Source organism: Pollachius pollachius, assembly GCF_949987615.1.
Source record: "Pollachius pollachius genome assembly, chromosome: 5".
In the NCBI taxonomy this organism is placed as follows: domain Eukaryota; kingdom Metazoa; phylum Chordata; class Actinopteri; order Gadiformes; family Gadidae; genus Pollachius; species Pollachius pollachius.
Window position 1 is genome coordinate 7564779 of NC_136938.1, and position 11138 is coordinate 7575916.

Sequence of the window (11138 nt, forward strand, 5' to 3'; positions counted from 1 at the left end):
GAGGGAGGACTGAAATTAGTCCAGCTATGAATAAAGCCCGATGGTCACTCCGCTCCGTCCTGTGTTTGCAGTCCAACAGTAGAGGAGGAGACGATGGACTGGGCCTACTGGTTTCTGCTTGGGGACACTGGAGTTGGTCTTATTCACGCTCGTCTGTCCAATTCCTTGTTTGGAAGACCTCAAAGTCTGAGTTTTGTTTAAATAAGATGTATGATTGATGAATAATAATAAACAGTAATAAGTAAATGTTATAAAGGATAATTGCTTCTTATGTCCCCTAATCAATTATTTGCTTAACTTAGATCTCTATTTTCTCTATCCCTTCTCTTCACCTTGAGTAGTTCTGAATGTTATATGAGATGTACACATTTTAGATGTTTTTTTTTTATTTTATTGGTGAGAAAGGTATATTTGCAATGCAATACATTCATATTTTTTACTTTGGGTTCCATGTGTTTATGTAATAGTGTCAATATTCATTTTTACTTTCAGTATTAGATCATTTCATGCCTATAAAGGCCTGACTATATACATACACTATAGCCTTGAAAGTAACAATACATAAGGGACATGTGTATGAAAAACCAGAGGTTAGCAGGTGAGCACAATTCACATATAAAATCCATTTAGGCAATTACAAAATCAATGCTGTGATTCATGCTTTGGTTCACACAATAATGAAGACTAATTTCAATGATTCATACCATTATAGTTTATAAATGAGTAGTACATTGAAAATCACATGTTTGTACATTCGCAGAATGTATTTGTTGTAGATCAAAGTTTAGCAAATCTTTGCTCAAACACATTGCTGTGAACTCGTCAACATATTGCCCGCTGATGTTTTCATGGATTGCCTGTTCAATCTCAAACATTCAAATCTGATCTTTAACTCTGACAGGAAGGTGTCAGAGTTGAAAATCCCATCACAGTTGAAAGAACCAACCTTCTCTTTCAGTGGTATGAATGCCATTTCCATTGTAAAGATTTATCTATTCGAAGCTAACAATAATACACCAGAGCTGGTCAGTTGTAATGGTGATGATTATAAGCACAAGGCTACTAGTTATTATAGTGAATAGTAGATATGTACTTGTTATCCAAGTGAATAGATATCTCAGGCTTGCTTTGATGTCCAACTGTCCTAAAATTTCACACATTTGTTCCTACTAGCAGAAACCACAGAAGCTGAGACAAAATGGCTCAAGACATCAGCCATTTTCTTCAACAATGCCATCTAAAGCCCTCACACAGAGTGAGAGCTTGTTCTCTCAGCTCTGTCTTCCTCCTCTTAAACCTGACGCTGCAACCGTATGATATCATAGCCATGAGTATTTTGTTTGCACTTGTAGTATAGTTCTCTGCCGACTTCTGGGATTACTTTGGTTCAAATTCCAACTGTGTCATTACATAGTGCCTTGGTTTTTCATTGAAATGGGAATTGCATCGTTAAGCCTTATTATAGTATACACAGAAAATATGTTGCCCAGCACCAACCCTCCTGATGCATCTAAATCAACTTGGTATTTGGATGTGAGTGGTCCCTCTATTTCCCCTGGACCTATAGAAGAGGTATTCTAAGTTATTGAAGGAACCGCACAGACAGCCGCACAGAGGGGCAGGCAGAATGTCAGCCCAGACCCTCATATCCATCAGACAGTCAGGGCACACATTGCAATGACCTTCTCATGTGAAATTTGCATAATTCAACATGCATCATCTCACTTTTCTCATCCTAGCAACAGCCTCTTTACCGGGCTAAAGATCTCACGTCTCCCCCACACTCAACATGTTTCAAGGGGTCATTTACACACTTCAAACTCCCTCAAATGTGTGGCATCCTAGACATTATAAACTAGGTTCCTATGGCTTCTCGTTTAAATTTCCAAACCTGTGTTTACACAAAGTATAACCATTAATTTGGCCTAAAGCTCTAATCTGATACTTTCATCCTGACCTCTGTTATTACCAGTCAGCCTGCTGAGTAAGTGTTCTCCAAACAAACATTTGCATAAAACCTCAGGTACAGCACAATCCCTGACAATCAGAAAGAGGGATATTAAGAATCTGTGTTTCACCAGAGATAGTGGTCTCTTTTCAGTTCATTCTTCAAAGGTAAAGGACTCACCATCACCATCACCATCACCATCACCAGTCTAAAATTGCACGAACATAATAGCAAACCTTATATACTATTGCTATGCTTTTTTTTTTTGTTGTTGAAAGATTTAGGAATAACCCTGTAATACCTTGCATTGAAAAATGTTTGGGATGAGGATGTGTCTTGATCTTTGTCGGTTTGACTCCTGGAAGTGGGAGTACTACCCTAGCACCCTAGCACCCTAGCACCCTAAGAGTGTGTTGGGATGTTATGGCTGTCCTCTTGGACTTGGGTAGGAGCCAGGGGTCACTGCTTTACTGCTTCAATGCTCATATTTTCTCAAGCTGTTGTTGAAATATGCCTTAAACATGCTTGCCTTTCTCCTCTTTTAACAATTCAAATCAATGCCAAATATAGGCCTATTTGTACATTTCAAATAAGTTGTGTTATTACACAGGTGTATAACATGTATTCCATCTCCGTGTTCCAGTACAGAGTTGAGATGGGTGAATGATTTCTATGCAGCTAGAAAAATATCTTGAAACAACCAGGAACACCATGTTGGCTGATTTTCTCAACATTGTTCAAAGGGATAGAATGTCAACAACACACTTACAAAGCCCACATGGAATTTGTAAGGGCAAAGCCCACAATTCACTTGAATAAAACATAGGCCTCTATTAAATTAAGCATCTGTAGTATTGAAAAAACATTCAAAGGCCTCATTCATTTCTGCTGACGTAACCCTGATTAATTCATAACTGTGGATGTGTTTGTGGACTGTGCCAAATCTTTTCTTTAATACACAAATATTGTGTATATAATCACCATATCAGACAGTTTCGTAGAGGAAAATGTTAAGAGTCATACCACTTCTCTGTTGGCTGGTGAGAGATAGCTTTCATTGCGTAATATATGGTCAATGCATTAATCCTACAAATAACGTTAAGAATATAATTAGACGTTTTTTGGGTAGAAAAACAAATGGCCAACAGAAAATAATCTGATAAACATATCTAACACTTTATAGTTATAACAGTTTTGAGTTAGTATTTCAATAATACGCCCCAAAATTCATTTCATACTTTCATGGACAATCATGTTGGTTTGTCTTACTGGAATGTAATCTGATAACTAAAAGGCTTTGTTTTTCTTCTTCATCAAAGTGTGTGACTGTGCCTACCAGAATGTGTCATCCAACAAAAAGGTACAGAAAATACCTTACTTTCATTATCATTATTTATAGAAGTATTGGCAATGCTCTTGTTATCCACATCAGCTGATTGTCATGTAGCAACATGTCAAGGAAAATATGGGAAAACGAGTTTAATTTGGGGGAAAGGTCTTGGTAAGGATCTGCTACGGCTGATGGGTTTCTGCAGCAATTCACCAAAATGGTTCAAATGTAGAGCTATACAAGTATAATGTAATCCAGGCTTCTCGCATGCAGACACCTGGGAACCCAACATATGCAATTGTTAAACTATGTCTTTCGATTTCCTTGCCATTTAGTGGATTAAGGTCCCACAGACAATCCTATAAATCGTATTATCTCTGCAAGCGGTCTGCTTCGTGCAGTGCTCACTGTGCATCAGTTTCAGCGTACATACATGCCAGGAGATGACGTCAAAATGAAACTAAACGGGAGACACCAGATCACAGACGTCAGCGGTTCAAGCCTGTAATCACCTCCCCTTTAAGCCCTGTCTGCAATGTGGAGCCATAACGCTGTCATTGAATGGCAGATCATCTCCGGGGACAATAGATGTATAGAGCACAATGTAAGGACTGAAACCTGTGACTGATCAAATGACCATGACCGTAACATTTAGGCTTAGTTTTACCTTTGAGGGAATACTAGCAAATAGAATGGCAAAGTGATTAGTAAATAAAGAAATTACAATTATCTGGATAACGACATTACTCTATCACAGATGGGGTTTGTGATTGGCTTATGTTGTTGTCAAGTGATGGAGTAACATCACCAGGAAAACATTGAGCCATTCAATAAAATTAATTGTAATTAATTATGTCCCTTTGATTTGATAGCTGGGTCCCCCAAAGGGATGCTATTATAACGAATCTAAATCACCAAAACAATGGTCCAATGGGCAATATATCCTGCGGACACAAGACTTTTCTTTTGTCATGAGAGTTCAAAATGGAGTTTGTCTGGGCGATCCATTCTTCTTCTCCAAATTGAATTTCAATTAGAGCCTGTATTCCAGTATTGGTAGGCTTCATACGTGCGTCATGCAAAACACTGGCTACATGTGCATACATGCGTGCAAAACGGCTTTATCAGTGACTTCAGGCTTTGTATATCTTCGACGGGCTGACGATGTTAAAGGAGATTGAATGCAAAAACAAATTCATGCAAACTCCATGCTCACAAGAGGCGAGGCAGGGGAGTGCTTGCAGAAATCAAGCGTTGTGTTCAGTGACAGTTGTGTCAATTTCACGACAATTTATGACCATAACACATTGTGCCTCCAAACAAGATTGATGGGTGACATCTAAGACAAATTCTGAATCTCTCACTGTTCCTAACTAAATACCAACAATTAACCATTGAATAGCTGTGATTGATTGCTGTATTTTATTTAAATGTTTCTTTGGATTATTTTGTAAGATTACTGACATATTTTACCAATTATTTGGGGGACAAATACCAACGATGGGATATTTTAACTTTGTAAGAATTTTGTATAGTTTGCATAGTTCGTATATTTTATTGTGATTACAATACAAGAACATAAGGTTAATGGAAAGAGATGTACTTTCACTTTGATTAGGTCTACTTGCACACTTACATATCTCGCCACTAGATGGCAGTATTGTATTATACTTATGCTACTAGTTTTTTTTATAAAGAGTAACGACTGCAAGTCTGAAGTCCATTGTCAGAGTAACGCGATGGTATCCATTATGTTCTGGTTGTAGACAACTTGAAGTAGAGTAGGTTGATTCAACTTATGATGCACCTGACCAGATCAATTTCTAATGATATAGTCCCCAAACTAAAACGTATATTAATTACCAATTAGTGTGCGGAGAGCAAAGATCTGCCATCCAACTCACCCTTTCAGACCTCTTTTTCAGACTAGAACCACTAAGTATTAATTATTCAGCTGCAATTAGCATGATGTCAATAGTAATTGACACTCATGCAGTGTGCCTCTGACATTGAAATGGCCTATTGTGAGATTACACCTCAACCATCTTAATATTCCCCCATAAACAACAAGTTTATGTGCCCAAGATAATCTGTATTCATTTAGTAAACACTTTTAATGCCAATTTTTATTTTTTTCTAATGCTCTACCTTAAAATATTTGAATTCAATACAAAACTGCCCTGGTTTGCAAACTGGTTTAGAAATCATCACGTGTCAAATATTTTTAATTAAGTTAAATCAAATACACTCAGTCAGTATAGAAAGAATGCAATTTCCCCACGCAAACATATCTTTATTCCACAGTGAAGGTTGTTTTCAGAATGCGTTCAGAATGTATTTATACAGAATAAAATAACATCCCAGACTCAGCCAAGTTCTTGGTCACTAATAGTTATCGCTTCCTTATAGGTGAAAGGTTGAAATGCAATGTGGATACGTCCGACTATACATACAGTCAGGTACAGTTTGTATCCCACTGCATGGAAGTTTGGCTCTCTCTAAAAAAGCGTATAATTGGATATAAATTCTGCATTAGCAGGTGCCATGTATAACGCCGGCTCAGCCAAAAGTTTGGGCCTAGTTTGGGTCAGATGCTGAAGCCACAATCAGCGGTGCTGAGCTCAGTATTGATGGCAGTGATAAAGGCGTGTAATAATGTCATAAAGTCAAGGAAGACGAGGGGTTGTAAGTGGTGATTGGCCAGAATAGCGGAACCGGCAATCAGAGAGTCGAGTGAAGAACGACGGAGGGCCAGGCGACAGCGTGTGTGGAGAGAGGGTCCGGGAATAAAACCCAGGGCAGTTGGAGGGCTGATCGAGGGTCCGAACAGGGCGGGGGGCTGTTGGGGGGGGGGGGGCACTAGGAGGCGCAGTAGGGGTGACCCCCTCTCTCTCCTAGGAGGACGTGGTCTGCAGTGCTGCAGGCTGATTGCAACCTATAGGTCTCTATTTGACATGACAACACCAACTACTCAGCTGGGGCAGGGTGTGCGTTGCAGGAGCCGGGAACGCGGTGTGGGCGTTTAAGGCCCTCCTGGGGTGTATGGGGGCCCTCTAAAAAATAATAACCTTTGAAGATGGAGGGATAAAATGCCTGGTATGAGCACAGGGCTTTTCTCTTGGTATCACTTGAACTCTTTGTGGACTCATCCCATGGTCGCTCCATTAGCCCGACTGTCCGTCTTGTGGTTTAGTGTGGTGGATCCTCCCCCGGCGTGATGCGATAAGGAGGAAGGAACGGCTTTAGAAATGGATAACTTTGTATTTCCTTCCGTCCAGCAGTAGTTTTGTTGTTGGCGTGTGTTCCTGTCTCTGGTCGATCTGTGGGTGTATTTATGGAACCGCATACACAGACTTATACTCAAACCCAGGGACCTCAGACTGTGTCATGAAGGAGAAAAAGGCAGATTACTCAAATGTCACGGGTTTGCTGTCTTGTCACTATGTTGTTCTGCAGGCGAGCACCCAGCCTGCTGCCGTCCAACCTGCCTAGAATCTAGGTAAAAAGCTAGAGATTTGTGTTTAAGATGAGATCTTGTTTTTCCTCTGCTCTCTTCACCTGTGTCAGCATGTCGAGAGAGGGAGAGAGAGAGAGAGAGAGAGAGAGAGAGAGAGAGAGAGAGAGAGAGAGAGAGAGAGAGAGAAAGAGAGACTATTGTGTAAAGCAAATCCCCCAGTGCTCTATCACTAGTGACTTGTGTTCTTGTATTATGGACAGAGCTTACAGACACAATCCAACAAACAAAGAACACATTTTATAAATGTGCACTTTTAGGGTTGTTTCATTGGTACAGTTCAGATATCTGTTTGATAAAGTGTGTATTAATCAACCAAACACCACAATTTCTGTTATTGGAATTTCAGTAGGAACTAATTCAAAGATGCGTGGAACATATGTTTATAGGAAAGTCATCTGCCAGAGACTAAGGCACAAGCCACTTCTACATCAACAATTATTTTGTTCTCATAAATCTTATAAAATGTGTCAGTTACACTAGATAGATTGGCCAACTTTTAACCACATAATAAAACTTTCTTTCATTTCAATCTGAACGGATTCGGTGTTATAAAACAAGGCAGCTATTAGACGTCTCCTAATTATGAGTGTGTTCAATTAGATCCCAATTTAATCTCTAAAAGCCATCCTTCAAGTGCAAATCATCTCCACTCCCCTTTGCTCTGGACTTTTTTCCCCTCATCTCTCTCTTCTCAGAATTGGGGCAAACACCGCTGAAAGCTTTTTCCGCTCCAGGTCTGGAAAGCTGCCAGTCATGCAGGGCTTCACTTATGTCTCTTCCTCCATATTTCACTTCAGTTTCAACTCTTTCCATCTGATAGCTTTATCACTGCCGAGGGGTCAGGTGCTGACACTAGCATAAGGGCCGCTTAAATCGCTCTAAACAACATTTATCACAGTCGCTGTAAAGCAGACTTTATGGCAAGCACAATACCTTGGCCTTGTGCTTGAGAGTGCTCGTCCGTCATGGGGCGGCTTGCCTTAAAGAGCTGCTCTTTTTGTGCACAAGACTCGGCTGTGTTCCGATGCTCTGATTTGGGCTTGATCGGTCTTTATGAGTATTTTCCGAAAGGAAAGCATGGGCGGGTCTATCATTCATCAGCAATCACAGATGCTTTGCTCATCCTCTTGTTTTTCATGAATGATGCAGAGTGCCCCCCAGAAAAATGTGAAATAATTATTTAACATAAGAACGAGTGTGCTGCGATGAACTGTGGTTTTCAGGTTCAGGTAATTGTGATATTCCAAGAGGGTGTTGTGTGTGTGGGCGTGTGTGTGTGTGTGTGTGTGTGTGTGTGTGTGTGTGTGTGTGTGTGTGTGTGTGCGTGTGTGTGTGTGTGTGTGTATGTGCGTGCGTGCGTGCGTGGGTGTTTGTGTTTGTGTCTGCGTGTGTGTACGTGTGTGTGTGTTTGTGTGTTTGTGTGTGTTTGTGTGTGTGCGTGTGTGTGTGTGTGTGTGTATGCGTGTGTTTTTTGTGTTAGCATGTGTGTGTGTGTGTGTGTTTGTTTGGAGAGAGAGTTTTAAGGTTCAGGTTAATTGTGTGATAATACAAAAGGATGTGTCTGTGCGCGTGCGTGTGCATGTGTGTGCGTGTGTGTACGTGCGTTTGCGTGCGTGTTGCGAGACAGGGAGTCGGAAGAAAGAGGTTTGGAGGACCATAATTGACTTTGATTATTGGCCTAATATTATGGTACGGTGACGGGTTGTTAAGATTTAGGGCTCCGGGGGAGCAGAAACAAATGGAATGCAGAAACTTGAGGAGAGAGGATGCTGTAACGGCCATTAAATCACCGCGCTGCTGCGGGCTGCCTGGCAACTACTTGATTAATAACGGGGATACTAATAGATTACAGCACATTGTTAGTTTTCTAGTGGAAAAAAAACAAAACAACAACAATTACAAAAAAAGGAATTTCGAGTAGTGACTCATTTTTCAACCCTGACAATGTCTGTTCTGGATCTCAGGATGTTTTTTAAAGTATAAGTCAGCGTCTCTTTATAGGATCAACTCATGTTGAGGGCGCCAAGATGTTATTCTCTATGTTTGTTTTACTTCTATGTATCATTTATTTATCATTATAAATTGTATTTATTAAATCCTTTAGCATGGGCACAATAGGCTGTCAAATGTACATCATTGTCAATGCATCACTTCATGGTATTGCATACGTGCTAATGGAATAAAAGAATAAATAGATTTAAACAATCTGAAATCAGTGGCCATCTTAATGTTCCCACCTAAAATATTTCTTCTTTAGTGTAATATAGTTAGTACATTTCTTGAGAGAAGCGAGTCTGCAGGAAGGGCATGTCTGCATATGTCCTCTAGGTGGTGGTGTTACACCTCACACCACTGTGGATCGTGTTGTCTTTCGAATACAGGACGGAGGGAGCGATTTAAGAGATTAAAGGGCACCTCCTCTCTCTATAAACTTAAGTCAGTCAAGATTTATTATATTCCATCTAAGGTGGCATGAACAATTAATCGGTTGAGGTCAATAAATAATTGGCCATGCATGACGGAAATTATAGTACGTTTTATTAAACCTACAATCCATAATGTATGTGGAACGCCATGATTATGCAGAACATTATAGCGACTCAAGTTGGTATGATAACAATCGCTATTTAGCTCATGGATAAATATTGCTATGTAGCTTACTTACCATCCGCAACACTAAAGTAGAAAGTTCATTGTCCACCTCGAAGCAAACCTCTGATGTTTTTCATGGTGAATCAATTAGGTAATTGTATTGCTAGCTATCAACATCCGTTGTTGAATCAATACGGTAAATTAATTAGGCCATTTAAGATCATTAAACATAATTTTGGTAAAGGATAAACAAATCAGATGTGTGTGTGTGTGTGTGTGTGTGTGTGTGTGTGTGTGTGTGTGTGTGTGTGTGTGTGTGGGTGTGTGCAGCTCAGTTTCCATCATCTTTTGTGACTGTCTACAATGGAGTTATGTGCGTTAGGAGGTCCTGTAGCCACTGAGAGCAAATCTTCAGAAGAGGAAGTAAACAGGTTTGGAGGAGCCAGAAAAAGAGAACAATCAATGGCCAGGAAAAGACAAATTAATGTCCTGGCCCATCACTTAATTGCTTTAAAAGCCTATTGAAAAACCAGCGCAAGTCAATGTGCATCCACTGAGTTAACACTCCAAGATATGCCATACAATTTAATTATTAGCACAAGATTCATTCAGGGAGTGGTCACTCATTCAATAATACCATTTATGGGCCAATGTATTATTTGAAGCTAAGGAATCCTCCTTTTGGTCAGTAATCACTGAAGTGTACAAATGTAATTTAGATACTTGATTGAGAAAGGGATTTTGCTAATTAAGAGTTTCTGTAGAGTGCATAATCATTTTGGCTGGCAATTCATCAGGAACAATGAGATGATTAGCCCTTGTGGCACTCTGAAGTGTAGCTTATCTGCTGCAGAGAGAGAGAGAGAGAGAGAGAGAGAGAGAGAGAGAGAGAGAGAGAGAGAGAGAGAGAGAGAGAGAGCGGGAGAGAGCGAGGGAGATACTTCATGTCTAGAAAAATCATAAAACGAATACAGTGACTAATCAGGGTTATTTTTGGAGCGTTTTTTTTACGCACACTAGCATTATGAAATGAAATTATGAAAGCGATGAAGTCAAACATTACGTACACATTAATTGAATTAGCAACAGGTTTCAAATCAAGACAACTGGCCTAATTAAATTTTCTTCTAACTCTAATCATGAACTATGGTAGGTCTGGTCAAAGGTGATGCCCTTTTCAGAGTAGCCTAATAATACTGAAGCTCATTGGAATCCCAACCTCCCCTCTCTAATCCTACAAATTCACCAAACATACATTTCTGATCTTTGGAGATTCTGTTATGGTTACGTTAATATGGAAACCAAAACATTTTTTGAAAAGGCGACCAAAGGGCGGCTGATACGATCTTTAATCCTCAAACCAGCCTGAGGTCAGATCCCTCTCCATCTTACCTTTCATCCGCAAATATTGAAAGAATCAACACTGACGTTCAGTCCCCCACAACAATATTATCGGGGTTGTTTTTGATTCATTCAGTTGTGTTTTCATTGTTATTGTAATGTTTTCTAGTTCAAATATACCTAACACGCCGTCTGGTATAAACAAGATTGAGGCTTCCCCTGCTCTCACACTGCGTGGTGGAGAGATCATCTTATTTTAATCTAAAGTAAAGGAAACACACCCGCACAGCACCTCTGCGGGAGGATATGCTATTTAGATTACTTCCATATGAAATCAACATGGTTATTAACAGCTGTAGCAGCGTGTAAGATGAATTTGCATCGCACTACTTACGGAACAAGGGCCCTGT